Here is a 16,647-nt window from a genome sequence, read left to right as displayed (position 1 = left end):
ATCTAGTGGTCCTCCTGTGAACCTTTTCTGGGGCATCAATCCTCCATGAGGGAACCAGAACTGGATTTTATTCTAGATGGGGTTTAACCACATTCTTGCACAAGGACATTATGATACTCTTCATTTTACATTGGATCATCCCAACTAGACATCCTATACAAATTGCAATTATAATGCCCCTATTTAGAAAGGAGGGAGACAGAAAGCAGGAAACTATAGACCAGTTAGCCCAACATCTGTCATTGGGAAAATGCTGGAGTCCATCATTAAGGAAGTAGTAGCAGGACATTTAGAAAATCATAATGCAGTCAAGCAGAGTCAGCACGGTTTTATGAAAGGAAATCACGTTTTACAAATTTTCTGAAGTTCTTTGAAGATGTAACGAGCAGGGTGGATAAAGGGGAACCAGCGGATGATGTGTATTTGGATTTCCAGAAAGCATTCGATAAGGTGCCACATAAAAGGTTACTGCACAAGATAAGCACACAGAGGGCTGTGGGTACTATATTACCATGGATAGAGGATTGGCTAATTAACAGAAAACAGAGAGTCGGGATAAACGGGTCATTTTCAGGTAGGCAAACTGTAACTACTGGGATGCCACGGGGATCAGTGCTGGAGTCGTAACTATTTACAATTTATATTAATGACTTGGATGAAGGGACCGAGTGTAACGTAGCCAAATTTGCTGATAATACAAAGGTAGATGGGAAAGCAAGTTGTGAGGAGGACACAAAGAATCTACAAAGAGATATAGATAGGCTCAGTGAGTGGGCAAACATTTGGCAGATGGAGTATAATGTGGGAAAATGTGAGGTTGTCCACTTTGGTATGAAAAATTAAAAAGCAAATTATTATTTAACTGAAGAGACCTGGAGGTCCTTGTGCATGAAACACAAAAAGTTAGCAAGCAGGTGCAGCAAGTAATCAGGAAGGCAAATGGAATGTTGGCCTTTATTGCAAGGGGGATGGAGTATAAAAGCAGGGACGTCCTGTTCCAACTGTACAGGGCATTGGCAAGACCACTCCTGGAATATTGCGTACAGTCTTGGTCTCCTTGCAAGGAAGGATATACTCACATTGGAGGCAGTTCAGAGAAGGTTCATGAGGTTGATTCCTGAGATAAAGGAGTTGTCATATGAAGAAAGGTTGAGCAGGTTGGATCTATACGCATTGGAGTTTAGAAGAATGAGAGGTGATCTTATTGAAACATACATGATACTGAGGGGGCTCGACAGTGTAGATGCAGAGAGGATGTTCCCCTCATGGGGAAATAGTTTTCGAATAAAGGGGTCACCCATTTAAGACAGAAATGGGAAAGAATTTATTCTCTCAGAGTTGTGAATCTTTAGAACTCTCTATCTCAGGGAGCTGTGGAGGCTGGGTCTTTGAATATATTTAAGGTGGAGATAGACAGATTTTTGAATGATAAGGGAGTCAAGAGTTATGGGGAGTGGGCAGGGAAGTGGAGTTGAGGCCAGGATCAGATCAGCCATGATCTTATTGAATGGCGGAGCAGGTTCGAGGAGCCAAATGTCATACTCCTGCTCCAATTTCTTATGTTATGTTCTTATCCTATACTTAGTTTGCTTTTGCTATAGCCACTTGGCACTGGTCATGGGTCTTGAGAGACAGGCATTATAACAGGTGAGATGATGGGTAATGTTTCTCGTGGTCATTGCTATCTTCTGGAACTTGTTTCTGATTGCCTGGGGTGGGGGGGGGGGAGGGGGCGGGTGCTCAGAGGGAATTATTTTCCCTGAATTGGCCCAGGGTTTTAAAAAAATGTGTTTCTTTGCCTCTCCCAGGAGACTACATCACTGCTGGTGGACAAAAAGTACTGTGAGTTGTGTTGCCAAGTTGCAACATTGGTAAATGGGACAGACCTGATAGACTTGCTGGTCTTTTTTGTATGTTCATATGATTAATGTCTTGTGTTTCACTGTCGTGCTTCAAAGGTCCCTCAGTGACCTTCCTTCAAAGCATTCTATTCCAAGTGCATAGAGGAGCATGTAGTAGAAAGCATCAATTACCAGTTTTTTTTAATCTTCAGGGTAGATGATGACTCACTCACAACTATTTTACTTATTAGTTATGTTGCCTTCACAACTATTTTGTTCATTAATTATGTTGGATTAAATGTGGTATCCAACAAAAATTCTTGGAAATATTCCAACAGGGTATAAATAGGGTACAAACTAAACATATTCCTAAGAGAAGTAAAGGGAGTGCGGCAAAAGATGAAGTTCCTTGAATGAATTAAAACTAAAACGAGACTTTAAAAAGCACATGACAAATCTAGACTAATAATATACAAGTAAGTTAAGCCAGGTCTCCTTCTTTCTCACCAAGCTTTAATTCAGAGCCCAGCATGGTATACATATGCTTGGCATTAACCCTGCCCACATACATTACATAACATTTATCTATAAACTTCATCCAGGCCCCTGAAGTGAAGTAAGTATTTTTACCTCACTCCCTGGTTATTTGTTTAGCATAATCGATACTTTGTATGTTGTTCAGGAATGTAATTAATTCCTTACCGGGAGCAGGAAAGTTGTTCTACTGCAGGTCCTCGGTGAAGGAAATTAGCATATCATGATGGTTGCTGGAACTGTGCATGTTTTAGCAATTAGAAATGAAAACAAAGACATTATTGAAACAAGGGATTGTCAGGTGCATTTATACTGCCACTTTCACATTGATACAAAGCAGTTTTCTGTGTGTATCAATGCATAAATTAGGTCCTTATTTGACACCTGAGCACATCACAGCCAAGTGAGACCCTTTCCAAGAGGCAATTTCACATTAATCTGACATTGCACTGGCTGCAAATATACTCCAACATGTTCCAATGCCACATTTTAGAAGTGCCTTTGGACCATTGGGAACTTTTAAAATGACGTTTTCAGTATCCTTAATGTTAGAACAAAGCAAATACCTCCACTGTGCTCTAACATTAAATGTAAGCTGTGAAAAGAGAAAAGTTCTATGCATGCATTGAACAGCATATGGAATCCATTATTGCTACACCATGGTGTCATGTCAAACTGAGCTCATTCTGCAACATAAAAAGATCCGCTGACTATGCATTCAACAGATACCATCTTGCAGTACAGTATAATTGCATCTGACGGTAAATAACCCAAAGTCTCTGTTCAGAATACCTCGAGTAATTTTATTTCCAAGCCAAGTGATAGGACGTGTTATATAACACTTAAAAGTTTATGAAAACATCAATCAAAATATTCATTTTGATTTATTGTTGGCTATTCAATTAAACTAATTCAGGAAACTTTATAAAAAAAGCCTTCTTCATACCAGCTTGCTCAAACTGCTGTTAACCCAGTTTCTGACCACTCAACTACATCTTCTCGACCCAGTGCTTTTGAATATTGTGAACTGCTCCTTTTCCTCAGGTATTGTTCTTCCTATTATCATTAAAAACACAAGTAGGAGGAGCAGGAGTAGACCATACGGCCACTCGAGCCTGCTCCGCCATATCCCTTGATTCCCTACGAGTCCAAAAACCTCGCGATCGCAACCTTGAATATACTGAATGATTCAACATCCACAAGTTAAAGAATTCCAAAGATTCACAACCCTATGACTGAAGAAATTCCTCCTGATCTCAGTCTTAAATGGCCGATCCCTTATCCTGAAAATATGGCCCCTAATTCTAGACTCACTAGCCAGGGCAAACAACCTCTCAACATCTGCCCTGTTAATCCCCCTCGGAACCATGTTAAAATGATCTATACCAGAGAATATAACCCCAATCTACTTAATCTCTCCTCACAGGACAATCATAGGACACCAAAACTGCTTTCATTAACCTATTCTTTAAAAAGCCTACCCAATTCCTGTGCAACTATCACCACATTTCTAAATTCACCTTCCTCTCCAAGATCCTTAATCCAGTCATCCCACCCAAATCCGTGCCCACCTTTTCCTGTTTAAAACCTCTCAACATCAAAACCAACAATGTTCTGTATGGCTGTGACTGCAGTCCATTATCTCTTCTCAACCTTTCCATGGTCTTTAATATAGTTGACCCCACTCAATCTTCCTCCATCATCTTTCTATGGCACAGCGCTATTTATGATTCCATTTCTACCAGTGGGGGAATTCTCTACTGTGCTCAAAAGGCTTCATTTTTGGCCGCCTCTTATTTCTCATATAAATGCAGCATCTCAGTTACATTATTTGTGATCACGGGGTCAGCTTCCTTATGTAAGCCAATTGCATCCAGCTTTACCTCTCCACCACAGCCTCCAACTTATCCAGGATTCCAACAATCTGTCCTGTTCAACCATCATCTGCATCAACCTTCTCTGGCTCCCCGTTTCCCAGTGCATTAATTGAAAACTCTTCATCCCTTTTTAAACACCTCCAGTCTCACTCCACCCTATCTCCGCAACTTCCTTCAGCCCTAAAACCATCTTGAAGCCCTCCACTCTTCGTGTTTGGATGACTGTCCATCTTCCCCTCTGTCTGCTCCTCCAGAGCCTTCAGTTTTAACGGCCCTGCACTAGTATTCCCTTCCTAAACACTTCCTGCTCCCTACCTTCAAACCTAATCAAAACCTATGTCTTCAACCACACCGTCAAAGCACTTCCCCTAGCCACCTTCCAATTTCTGCTTGGTGACCAATTTCCTCCATTGTAAAAGCATCTTATGGTAAATTCACTATGTAAATGCCTGTTTACTGTTGGAATTGTAGTACATGCAGATGTGCAATGGATATTAGGAAATATACAAATATGCATAATCCATTCCATAGAAAATTGCAATAAATAATTACATAGAATATACAGAACAGAAACAGGCTATTGGACCCAACCAATCCATGCTGGCATTTATGCTCCACTCAAGCTTCCTCCCATCAGCATAACCCTCTATTCCCTGCTCCTTCATATGCTTATCTAGCTTCGCCTTAATTGCCTCTATACTATTCACCTCAACTACTTCCTGTGGTAGCGAGTTCCACATTATCAGCACTCGCTGGTTAAAGAAGTTTCTTCTGAATTCCCCATTTGATTTCTTGGTAACTATCTTATATTGCTGACCTCTAGTTTTGCTCTTCCTCACAAGTGGAAACATCTGCTCTGTAACTGGTCTATCAAAACCTTTCAGAATTTTAAAGACCTCTATTAGGTCATCCTTCAGTTTTCTCTTTTCAAGAGAAAAAAGTGACCCAGCCTGTTCATCCTTTTCTGGTAGGTATAACCTTGCAGCCTTGTTACCTCTGGTGACCCCCAAAGATCTATCCTTGGCCCCTCCTATTTCTCATCTACATGTTGCCCCTTGGTGACATCATCCGAAAACACAGCGTCAGTTTCCACATGTACACTGATGATACCCAGCTCCACCTCACTACCACTTCTCTCGGCCCCTCCACGGTCTCTAAATTGTCAGACTGCTTGTCCGACATCCAGTTTTGCATAAGCAGAAATTAGCGCGGGTCAAAGAGATATGTTTTAAGGAACATATTGAAGGAGGAAAGAGAGGTAGAAAGGCGGAGAGATTTAGGCAGGGAGTTCCAGAGCTTGGGATCTCAGCAACAGAAGGCACAACCACCAATGGTTGAGCGATTATAATCAGGGATTCTCAAGAGGGCAGAATTAGAAGAGCGCGGACATCTCCGGGGTGGGCGGGGGGAGGGGGGGTTGTGGGGCTGGAGATTATAGAGATAGGGAGGGGTGAGGCCATGGAGAGATTTGAAAAGAAGGATGAGAATTTTGAAATTGAGGCATTGCTTAACCGGAAGCCAATATAGGTCAGCGAGCACAGGGGTGATGGGTGAGCAGGACTTGGTACGAGTTAGGACACGAGCAGCCGAGTTTTGGATCACCTCTAGTAGGGTAGAATGTGGGAGATCAGCCAGGAGTGCGTTAGAATTGTTAAGTCTATCGGTAGCAAAGGCATGGATGAGGGGCTTCAGCAGCGGATGAGCTGAGGCAAGGGTGAAGAAGGGTGATATTATGGAGGTGGAAATAGGTAGTTATGTTGCGGATATTTGATCGAAAGCTCATTTCAGGGAAAATATGACACAACATTGCCAACAGTCTGGTTCAGCATGATACAGAAGTTGGGGAGAAGAATGGAGGCAGTGGCTAGAGAACGGAGTTTGTGGCGGTGACTGAAAACAATGGCTTCGGTCTTCCAATATTCATCTCATAATACTCCTGTGAAGCATCTTGGGATGTTGTACTACGTTAAAGGCACTATATAAATACAAGTTGTTGTTGCTATCATCCTTGTAAAAGGAAAAGTAAGAAAGATGTGCATTTATATAGCACCTTTTGTTGTGTATCTGTAAAGCATGCACGCCCATGTTCCGCCACCAGGGAGCTCATCCCCTGAAGTCCCAAGGGATCCCAGCATCCCTTGGGAGCACTGTATATAAGCCGGCCCCCAAGGCCTGTTCCTCACTCTGAAGTGTCTTATTAAAGACGGAGGTCACTGTTACTTTAAACTCCCTGTGTGCAGCCACATCTGTGTTAGGAACACAATAACTGGCGACGAGAATATGAATCCAACGCAAAGATGCAGCAAACTATGGGCATCCTGGAGAAGCTCTCGGAGGGCGAGGACTGGGAAACCTATGTCGAACGGCTAGACCAGTACTTTGTAGCCAACGAGCTGGACGGAGAAGGAAGCGCTGCAAAAAGGAGAGCGGTCCTCCACACAGTCTGCGGGGCACCGACCTACAACCTCATGAAGAATCTTCTGGCTCCGGTGAAACCCACAGATAAGTCGTATGAGGAGCTGTGTACACTGGTTCGGGAGCATCTTAACCTGAGGGAGAGCGTGCTGATGGCGAGGTTTCGGTTCTAGCGATCTGAAGGTCAGAAAGTGGCAAGCTACGTCGCAGAGCTAAGGCAACTTGCAGGACAATGTGAGTTTGATGGCTACCTGGAGCAAATACTCAGACTTTTTTGTACTGGGCATTGGCCACGAGACCATCCTATGAAAACTTTTGACTGTACAGACACCGACCCTCAGTAAGGCCATTGCGATAGCACAGGCGTTTATGTCCACCAGTGAGAACACCAAACAAATCTCTCAGCACACAAGTGCTAGCAATGTTCATAAATTAACTGGAACTGTGTTTGCGAGCAGAAATGTACTGGGCAGAACCCACGAGTCTGCAACTGCCAGCAAGCCTCAGGTGACCCAGATGACTTAGAGTCCCCAACAAAGGATGAATGCAAGGCAATTCACACCTTGTTGGCGTTGTGGAGGCTTCCATTCAGCCTATTCATGCCGCTTCAAAGGGTATGTTTGCAAGAGCTGTGAAACAATGGGGCACCTCCAACGAGCTTGCAAACGAGATGAAAGCTCTGCAAAACCTGCTAACCACCACATGGCAGAGGAAGATCGGTCCATGGTGGATCAAAGCAATTTCGAGCCTGAGAGAGGAGGCAAATGCTGAAGTACACGGGGTGCACACATTTGAGACAAAATGTCCACCTATAACGCTAAACATAAAATTGAATGGCTTACCCGTAGCCATGGAACTGGACACTGGCGCTAGCCAATCCATCAAGAGTAAAAAGATGTTTGAGAGACTGTGGTGCAACAAGGCATTCAGACCAGCCCTGAGCCTCATCCACACAAAACTGAGAACATACGCCATAGAGCTCATCACTGTCCTGAGCAGCGCCATGGTCAAGGTCACCTACGAGGGCACGGTGCATGAACTGCCACTCTGGATTGTCCTGGGCGATGGCCCCACACTGCTTGGAAGGAGCTGGCTGGGCAAAATTCGCTGGAACTGGGATGACATCCGAGCGCTATCACATGTCGATGAGGCCTCATGCACCCAGGTTCTTAACAAATTTCCTTCCCTTTTTTTGCCAGGCATTGGAAACTTTTCCGGGTGAAGGTGCGGATCCACTTGGTCCCAGAGGCACGACCCATTCACCACAAGGCGCGAGCGGTACCTCACATGATGAGGGAGAGAGTGGAAATCGAGCTGGACAGGCTGCAACACGATGGCATCATCTCCCCAGTGGAATTCAGCGAGTGGGCCAGCCCGATTGTTCCAGTACTCAAAAGTGATGGTACGGTCAGGATTTGCAGCGATTATAAAGTAATTATTAATCGTTTCTCACTACAGGACCAACACCCGCTACCCTAAGGCAGACGACCTATTTGCGACACTGGCAGGAGGCAAGACGTTCACCAAGCTTGACCTGACTTCGGCCTACATGATGCAGGAGCTGGAGGATTCTTCGAAGGGCCTCACCTGCATCAACACACACAAGGGACTGTTCATCTACAACAGATGCCCGTTTGGATTTCGGTCGGCTGCAGCGATCTTCCAGAGAAACATGGAGAGCCTCCAAGTCGGTACCACACATGGTGGTTTTTCAGGACGACATATTGGTCACGGGCTGGGACACTGTCAAGCACCTACAAAACCTGGAGGAGGTCCTCCAGCGACTGGATCGCATAGGGCTGCGGCTGAAGAGGTCGAAATGCGTCTTCATGGCAACAGAAGTGGAGTTTTTGGGGAGAAAGATCGCGGCGGACGGCATTCGGCCCACAGACGCCAAGACGGAGGCCACAGAACGTCACGGAACTGCGGTCGTTCCTGGGACTCCAACTATTTTGGTAACTTCCTACCGGGGTTAAGCACCCTTTTAGAGCACCTACATGTGTTATTGCGCAAAAGGTGAGAACTGGGTATGTAGAAAAAAAACAAGTAATTGCCTTTGAGAAAGCCAGAAACATTTTATGCTCCAACAAGCTGCTTGTATTGTATAACCCGTGTAAAAGACTTGTGCTAGCATGTGACACGTCGTCGTACGGAGTCGGGTGTGTATTACAACAAGCTAACATTGCGGGGAAGTTGCAACCTGTCGCCTATGCTACCAGGAGCTTGTCTAAGGCCGAGAGGACCTACAGCATGATTGAGAAAGAGGCATTAGCATGTGTGTTCGGGGTAAAGAAAATGCATCAGTACCTGTTTGGCCTCAAATTTGAACTGGAAACCGATCACAAGCCCCTCACATCCCTATTCGCTGAAAACAAGGGGATAAATACTAATGTCTCAGCCCGCATACAAAGGTGGGCACTCGCGCTATCAGCGTATAACTATACCATCTGCCACAGGCCAGGCACAGAAAACTGTGTGAATGCTCTCAGTCGGCTACCTTTGCCCACCAAGGGGGTGGAAATGGCGCAGCCTGCAAACTTGTTGATGGTGGCGCAGCCCGCAGACTTGTTGATTATCATGGAAGCATTTGAAAATGTCACGGCCCGCCAGATTAGGACTTCGACCAGCCAAGATCCTCTGCTGTCCCTAGTAAAAAAAACTGTGTACTGCATGAGAGCTGGGCCAGCATCCCCGTTGAAATGCAAGAGCCAATCAAGCCGTTCCAGCAGCGAAAGGACGAGCTGCCCATTCAGGCAGACTGCCTGTTGTGGGGTAACCGCGTAGTGCTACCAAAAAAGGGCAGGGAGTCGTTCATCTCGGATCTCCACAGCACACACCCGGGTATAGTAATGATGAAAGCGATAGCCAGATCCCACGTGTGGTGGCCCGGTATCGACTCTGACTTAGAGTCCTGTGTACGGCAATGCAGCGTGTGTGCTCAGTTGAGCAACACGCCCAGAGAGGCACCACTAAGTTTGTTGTCCTGGCCCTCCAGACCATGGTCGAGGATCCATGTCAACTATGCGGGCCCGTTTCTCGGTAAAATGTTCCTGGTGGTGGTGGATGCTTTTTCAAAATGGATTGAATGTGAAATAATGTCGGGCAGCACCGCCACCGCCACCATTGAAAGCCTGAGGGCCATGTTTACCACCCACGGCCTACCCGACATACTGGTCAGTGACAACGGGCCATGTTTCACCAGTGCCGAATTTAAAGAATTCATAACCTGCAATGGGATCAAACATGTCACCTTGGCCCCGTTTAAACCAGCCTCCAATGGGCAGGCAGAGCACGCAGTACAAACTATCAAACAGAGCCTTAAACGAGTCACAAAAGGCTCACTCCAAACCCGCCTGTCCCGAGTACTGCTCAGCTACCGCACGAGACCTTACTCACTCATAGGGGTGCCCCCGGCTGAGCTACTCATGAAAAGGACACTTAAAACCAGACTCTCACTGGTTCACCCCAACCTGCATGATCAGGTAGAGAGCAGGCGGCAGCAACAAAATGTAAACGGTGGTCGTGCCACTGTGTCACGGGAAATTGATCTGAATGACCCTGTGTACGTGTATGGACATGGTCCCAAGTGGATCGCGGGCATGGTGATAGCTAAAGAAGGGAATACGATGTTTGCAGTCAAACTAGACAATGGACAAATTTGCAGAAAGCACCTGGACCAAACGAGGCTGTGGTTCACTGACTGCCCTGAACAACCCACAGCAGACACCACCTTTTTCGAGCCCACAACACGCACCCAAAGGATCAACGACACCACGCCGAACCAGGAAATCGAACCCATGATGTCCAACAGCCCAGCAAGGCCAGGCTCACCTAGCAGCCCTGCAGGGTCAACAACACGCCAGCCCAGCGAGGGCACAGCCAACACACCAGAACAGACATTTCTACCGAGGCGGTCCACCAGGGAAAGAAAGGCTCCCGACCGCCTCACCTTGTAAATAGTTTTCACTTTGACTTTGGCGGGGGGGTGGGGGGGGGGGCGGGGGCGGAGTGATGATGTGTATCAGTAAAGCATGCACTCCCATGTTCCGCCACCAGGGAGCTCATCCCCTGAAGTCCCAAGGAATCCCAGCATTCCTTGGGAGCACTGTACATAAGGCCTGTTCTTCACTCTGGAATGTCTTATTAAAGACGGAGGTCACTGTTACTTTAACCTCCCTGTGTGCAGCCTCATCTGTGTTTGGAACACAATACCTTTAACAATCACTGGACGTCTCAAAGCACTTTACAGTTTTTGGAGTATCGTCACTGTTGCAATGTGGGAAATGCAGCAGCCAACTTGCGCACAGCAAACTCCCACAAACTGCAATGTGATGACTAGATAATCGGTTTCTGTTTTGTTGATTGAGGGATAAATATTGGCAGGGACACAGGGGATAACTCCCCTGCTCTTCTTTGAAATAGTGCCATGGGATCTTTTACGTCCACCCGCAAGGGCAGATGCGGCCTTGGTTTAACGTCTCATCCAAAAGATGGCACTGGATTGTCTGCCTAGACTTTTATGTGCTCATGTTCCTGAAGTGGGACTTGAATCCACGACCTCTGATTCAGAGGCTACCCACTGAGCCACAGCTGGCACTATAAATCTTGTAAATCTATCTACTGTACCTCTATATCCATTTTATAATATGGCTACCAAAACTGTACATTGTACTCCAAGTGTGGTCTAACCAAGGTTTCATACAAGTTTAGTATAACTTTTCTACTTTCCAATTCTATCCCTAGAAATAAACCCTAGTGTCTGGTGTGCTTTTTTTTGGCCTTATTAACCTGTCTTGCTACTTTTAGTGACTTGTGCTCCCAGATCCCCTCTACCCCATTTACATTCTTATTTCCAAAGTAATATGTGAGCTCCTTATTTTTCTTATCAAAATGTAATACCTGACACATCAATGTTGAAATGTATTTGACAATTATATGCCCATTCTACAAGTTAATTAATGGCTTCTTGTAATTTGCTGCAATCTATTTTTGTTTTAGTGATGGCTGCATCACTTTTTTCTACTGTTATTATGTTATCTCCATTAAGTACAGCTACACTATCTCCCTCTTTCCCCTCTCTATCCTTTCTAAATGTTATACCCCGTAATGTTTAATTCCAAGTCCTGATTTTTCTGTAGCCATGTCTCAGTAATCCCAACTATATCTGGTTCTTCACAACGTATTATTGCCTCCAATTCCCACTTTATTACAGACACTGTGCATTGCTGTACTGACAGTTTAACTCGTTTTTAATGGCAGTTCCTCTTACTTTATCTTTAACCATCTTTTTGCACTCCTGTTCTATCATCATCATCATCATCATAGGCAGTCCCGCAGAATCGAGGAAGACTTGCTTCCACTCGTAACATGAGTTCTTAGGTGGCTGTACAGTCCAATACAAGAACCACAGTCTCTGTCACAGATGGGACAAATAGTTGTTGAGGGAAGGGGTGGTGGGACTGGTTTGCCACACGCTCTTTCTGCTACCTGCGCTTGATTTCTGCATGCTCTTGGCAACGAGGTGCTGTTCTATAACTGGCCATTGTATAATTTTGTATGGGTACAATGCTGCCGGAATTCAACATGTTTTTATAATAAATGTGTAGATACACTCTGCAAACAATAAGGAGATGACATACCACAGAAACCTCATTTGTGGGACCATATCTCACTTCATTGGCTTAGCAAATGACTAATTTGCTACAGTAGCAACCAAATGGAAGAGGGTAGAAGCTGCGTTTGAACATGATGGCATTTGGGGCGGGGAAAAAACAATGAAGCTTTTCAGACAGTTTTTAAAAAAATCAAGTGGTCACTTAATTTAAACTATGGATGGGTGAGTGGGTCTAGGACCACAGAGGAATATCAGGAGACCAAACCAACTCATCAGAGAGTCCTGGCGTCGGAAACCAGACCACCAGCGCCGCCGCGTCTGACGTTGTGCACCTTGTTTGTGTTCAGTATGGGCGGGGGCTGAGGTTAGGGTGGCTCGCGTTTTCAAGTCTGGAAACACCGGTTCAAAGCGGTGGAGAATAATTAACCCACTGCATGAGCCGACGGTGCGCACATAGTGAATGCCGAGGCTGTACCTGTACAGTTCTGACGAAGGGTCATTGACCCGAAACGTTCACTCTGCTTTTCTCCACAGATGCTGCCTGACCTGCTGAGATTTCCAGCATTTTCTGTTTTTTATTCCTGTACCTGCACCTGCACGGACTCACTTCCAATCGGCGGCGGCTTCTTCACACACACGGTGCCAGTGCGGGGTCATCGGGCGCACCCGGCTTCGCGCTCCCACCTCCGTCACCGGCGCTTCCACCGACATCAAAAGATGTTTTTTTTAAGGTAACCCGGCCTGTCACACGCCTCACCTCCCTCCAGGTACCCGGTTTCTACGTGTCCCCCTGAGCGGGTGTTTTATCGGTTCCCTCCTTTAAAGCCCATTTCGCCGACCGGCCATTCTAACTTGTTGCGCGTCTGTGTTGTCCGGGAGCCATTTTGGTTTCCAAGGGGAAGTTAGAGGTTAAAGGTTATGGGGCCAGCAGGCAAATCCTTGCTGAACAAGAGGCGGAGACTGGAAATCTGAATACTACAGCAATGAAAATGTTCAAGTCAGGCAACATTTTAGTATCTGAAACAATCGCCTGAGTAACTGGTGTTTCTATCGTCTGACAAACTTGTGTTTTCTTTCTTGACCGATGGTTTCTGGTTTTTTTTCAAAAGAACCCGTAAAGGTTGCCCCAGCGTCCCCACCCAACCCAAAACCAAACAAAAGGGGCACAGCTATAAAAGAACTTGATCAGAAAACCTAAGCTTATGTTCTTTAAAAAAGAATGTTATCCACTGTACATTCCAATACAATTGCTGACTGACCTTTCCAGCTTCATTCTTTTTTGTTTTCAGACCCCACATACTTTCTGTTGATTGTTTCGCAAAAATAAAGGATCAGTTCAGAATAAACTTTGATTAATTTAACAGCAAAATGACGGTACTATCAGAATTTTTAGTTATCTTTGCTGTAAGATTAATAAAAGCAGATCTGCAGACAATAATCAGAAAGAAAAAGACAATTGTGAAATATTTCTTTGTTTGGACAGTCTATTTGGATTGCCATCTGAAATTTTAAGGTGGCTAATCTACAAACTTCTGAAAGATAAACTCGACACCAAAGGTCTAGATTTAAAATAGAAATCACCAATTATTACTTATTTCTTAATCAAAATGTGAAGACAACTGAGAAGCTTAGTTGTTAAGATTCGTAGGGTTTTTAATCTTTATTCCAGAGGTGTTGCCATTTATGAGATGTTAAACTGAGGCTCCATCTGCTCTCATAAGTTGACAATATCCCATGGCACTATTCGAAGAATAGTTTCCCCCAGTGACCAGAATAAGATTTATTGCTCAACCATCACCACCAAAATCAGATCTGGTCATTTATCTCATTGCTGTTTGTGGGACTTTACCGTGTGCATGTTGGCTGCTGGATTTTCCCTACATTGCAACAATGACCACACTTCAAAAGTGCTTCACAGCCAACTAAGTACTTTTTTTTGGTCACCCTGTGGTCATGAAAGGCACGAATGTAAGTCCTTTCTATTGTGTTCCTAACACTGCTGAGACTGCACACAGGGAGGTTGACGTAACAGTGACCTCAGTCTTTATTAAGACACTCCGGAGTGAGGAACAGGCCTTGGGGGCTGGCTTATTTACAGTGCTCCCAAGGCATGCTGGGATCCCTTGGGACTTCAAAAGATGCACTCCCTGGTGGCGGAACATGGGAGTGCATGCTTTACAGATACACAACACTTTCTTTACCACCAGCATAGAAAATACCAAAAATCAAGTTACAACTGATGTTCAACCCCCATTTGGTTTTAGCTTGGCAAAAGGTTCTACCCCAATCTTATAATTATCAATTTTTTAAAAAAACTATTTGCCAAGGACGAACATTATCATCAATAAAACATTATGAGAAGAAAAAAGTGACATATAGGAACAATTTTGCTTATCTTTTGTACAATGAGATATCAAACTGAGTTATCTTTCATTTTTTATAGCCTGTATCCAATATGTCTAAATCCAGAGGATGAAAATTAATTTAATATTTTTTTAAATGTCTGTCACCATTTTAGTAGAAGGCAGAGAACATCTCTAAAAGAATAATACTGGATATGCAAGATAAGTACATACCCAAGATCATAGAAGTTTACAGCACAGAAGGAGGCCATTTCGGCCCATCGTGTCCGTGCCGGCCAACAAGAGACTATCCAGCCTAATCCCACATTCCAGCTCTAGGTTCGTAACCCTGCAGGTTACGGCACTTCAAGTGCACATCCAAGTACTTTTTAAATGTGGTAAAGGAAGATCAGGAAGTTCAGACTAAACAAATGGGCGTAAATAGATTTAACAAACAAATTAAAAGTGCAATAATGAAAAATTACCATTAAAAATTCTGCAGGAACAACTTACATTTATAATTACTTTAATGTACAAAAACATCCTCAAATGTTTTATTGAAGTGCAATCAAAATCTGGATGTGGAGCTAAATGATTACTTCCTCAGTGTGGTACCTTTATTTAAGACGGGAGAAAGGGATAGACTGAGTAATTACAGGCCAGTCAGCCTAACCTCAGTGGTGGGAAAATTATTGCAAAAAATTCTCAAGGACAGGATAAATCATCACTTAGAAAGACACGGATTAATCAAGGACAGTCAGCACGGATTTGTTAAGGGAAGGTCGTGTTTGGCTAACTTGATTGAATTTTTCGAGGAGGTAACAAGGAGAGTCAATGAAGGCAAAGCGTATGATGTAGTGTATATGGATTTTAGCAAAGCTTTTGATAAGGTCCCAGATGACAGACCGGTCACAAAAGTAAAAGCCCATGGGATCCAGGGCAAAATGGCAAGTTGGATCCAAAATTGGCTCAGAGGCAGGATAATGGTTGATGGGTGTTTTTACGACTGGAAGGATGTTTCCAGTGAGGTTCCGCAGGGCTCAGTACTCGGTCCCTTGCTTTTTGTGATATACATCAATGATCTAGACTTGAATATCGGGGCTATGATTAAGAAGTTTGCAGATGATACCAAAATTGGCTGTGTGGTTGGTGATGAAGAAGAAAGCTGTGGACTGCAGGAAGATATCAATCAACTGGTCAGATGGGCAGAACAGTGACAAATGGAATTTAATCCAGAGAAGTGTGAGGTAATGCATTTGCGGAGGGCTAACATAGAAAGGGAATAAACATTAAATGGTAGGATACTGAGAAGTGTAGAGGAACAAAGGAACCTTGGAGTCCACAGATCCCTGAAGGTAGCAGGCCAGGTAGATAAGGTGGTTAAGAAGGCATATGGAATGCTTGCCTTTATTAGCCGAGGCATAGAATACAAGAGCAGGGGGGTTATGCTTGAACTGTACAAAACACCAGTTAGGCCACAGCTGGAGTAGTGGTGTAGTAGTTCTGGTCACTGCATTACAGGAAGGACTTGATTGCACTGGAGAGGATACAAAGGAGATTTACGAGGATGTTGCCGGGTGTGGAGAATCTAAGCGATGAGGACAGATTAGATAGGCTGGATTTGTTTTCATTGGAACATAGTAGACTGAGGGGAGACCTCATTGAGGTGTATAAAATTATGAGGGGCCTAGATATAGTGGATAGAAAGGACCTATTTCCCTTAGCAGATGGGTCAACAATCAGGGGGCATAAATTTAAAGTAATTGGTAGAAGGTTTAGAGGGGATTTGAGGGAAAATTTCTTCATGCAGGGGGTTGAGGGGTTCTGGAATTCACTGCCTGAAAGGGTGGTAGAGGCAGAAACCCTAACCACATTTAAAAAGTATTTGGATGTGCACCTGAGGTGCCATAACCTGCAGGGTTACGGACCTGGAGCTGGAAAGTGGGATTTGGCTGGATAGCCTCTGTTGGCCGGCATGGACACAATGGGCCGAAATGACCTCTTTCCGAGCTGTAAACTTCTAT

At 44.5% G+C, this 16,647-nt stretch overlaps 1 protein-coding gene across 5 annotated transcripts in view; it reads right to left on the bottom strand.

Moving 5' to 3' along the window:
* Positions 1-13,150, bottom strand: part of lrrc9 (leucine rich repeat containing 9) — a 302,164-nt gene extending 289,014 nt beyond the window's left edge. For 3 of the 5 annotated variants that reach the window (XM_070877538.1, XM_070877541.1, XM_070877542.1), the window contains exon 1: positions 12,889-13,150. The gene's annotated coding sequence lies outside the window, so the exon portion shown is untranslated. The remainder of the gene's footprint in view (positions 1-12,888) is intronic. The other 2 variants (XM_070877539.1, XM_070877540.1) reach the window with 1 other exon arrangement.
* Between the last annotated feature and the right edge of the window lie 3,497 nt (positions 13,151-16,647).

Source organism: Pristiophorus japonicus, chromosome 4 (genome assembly GCF_044704955.1).
Source record: "Pristiophorus japonicus isolate sPriJap1 chromosome 4, sPriJap1.hap1, whole genome shotgun sequence".
Lineage (NCBI taxonomy): Eukaryota > Metazoa > Chordata > Chondrichthyes > Pristiophoridae > Pristiophorus > Pristiophorus japonicus.
This window is presented reverse-complemented; position numbering and strand designations above follow the sequence as displayed.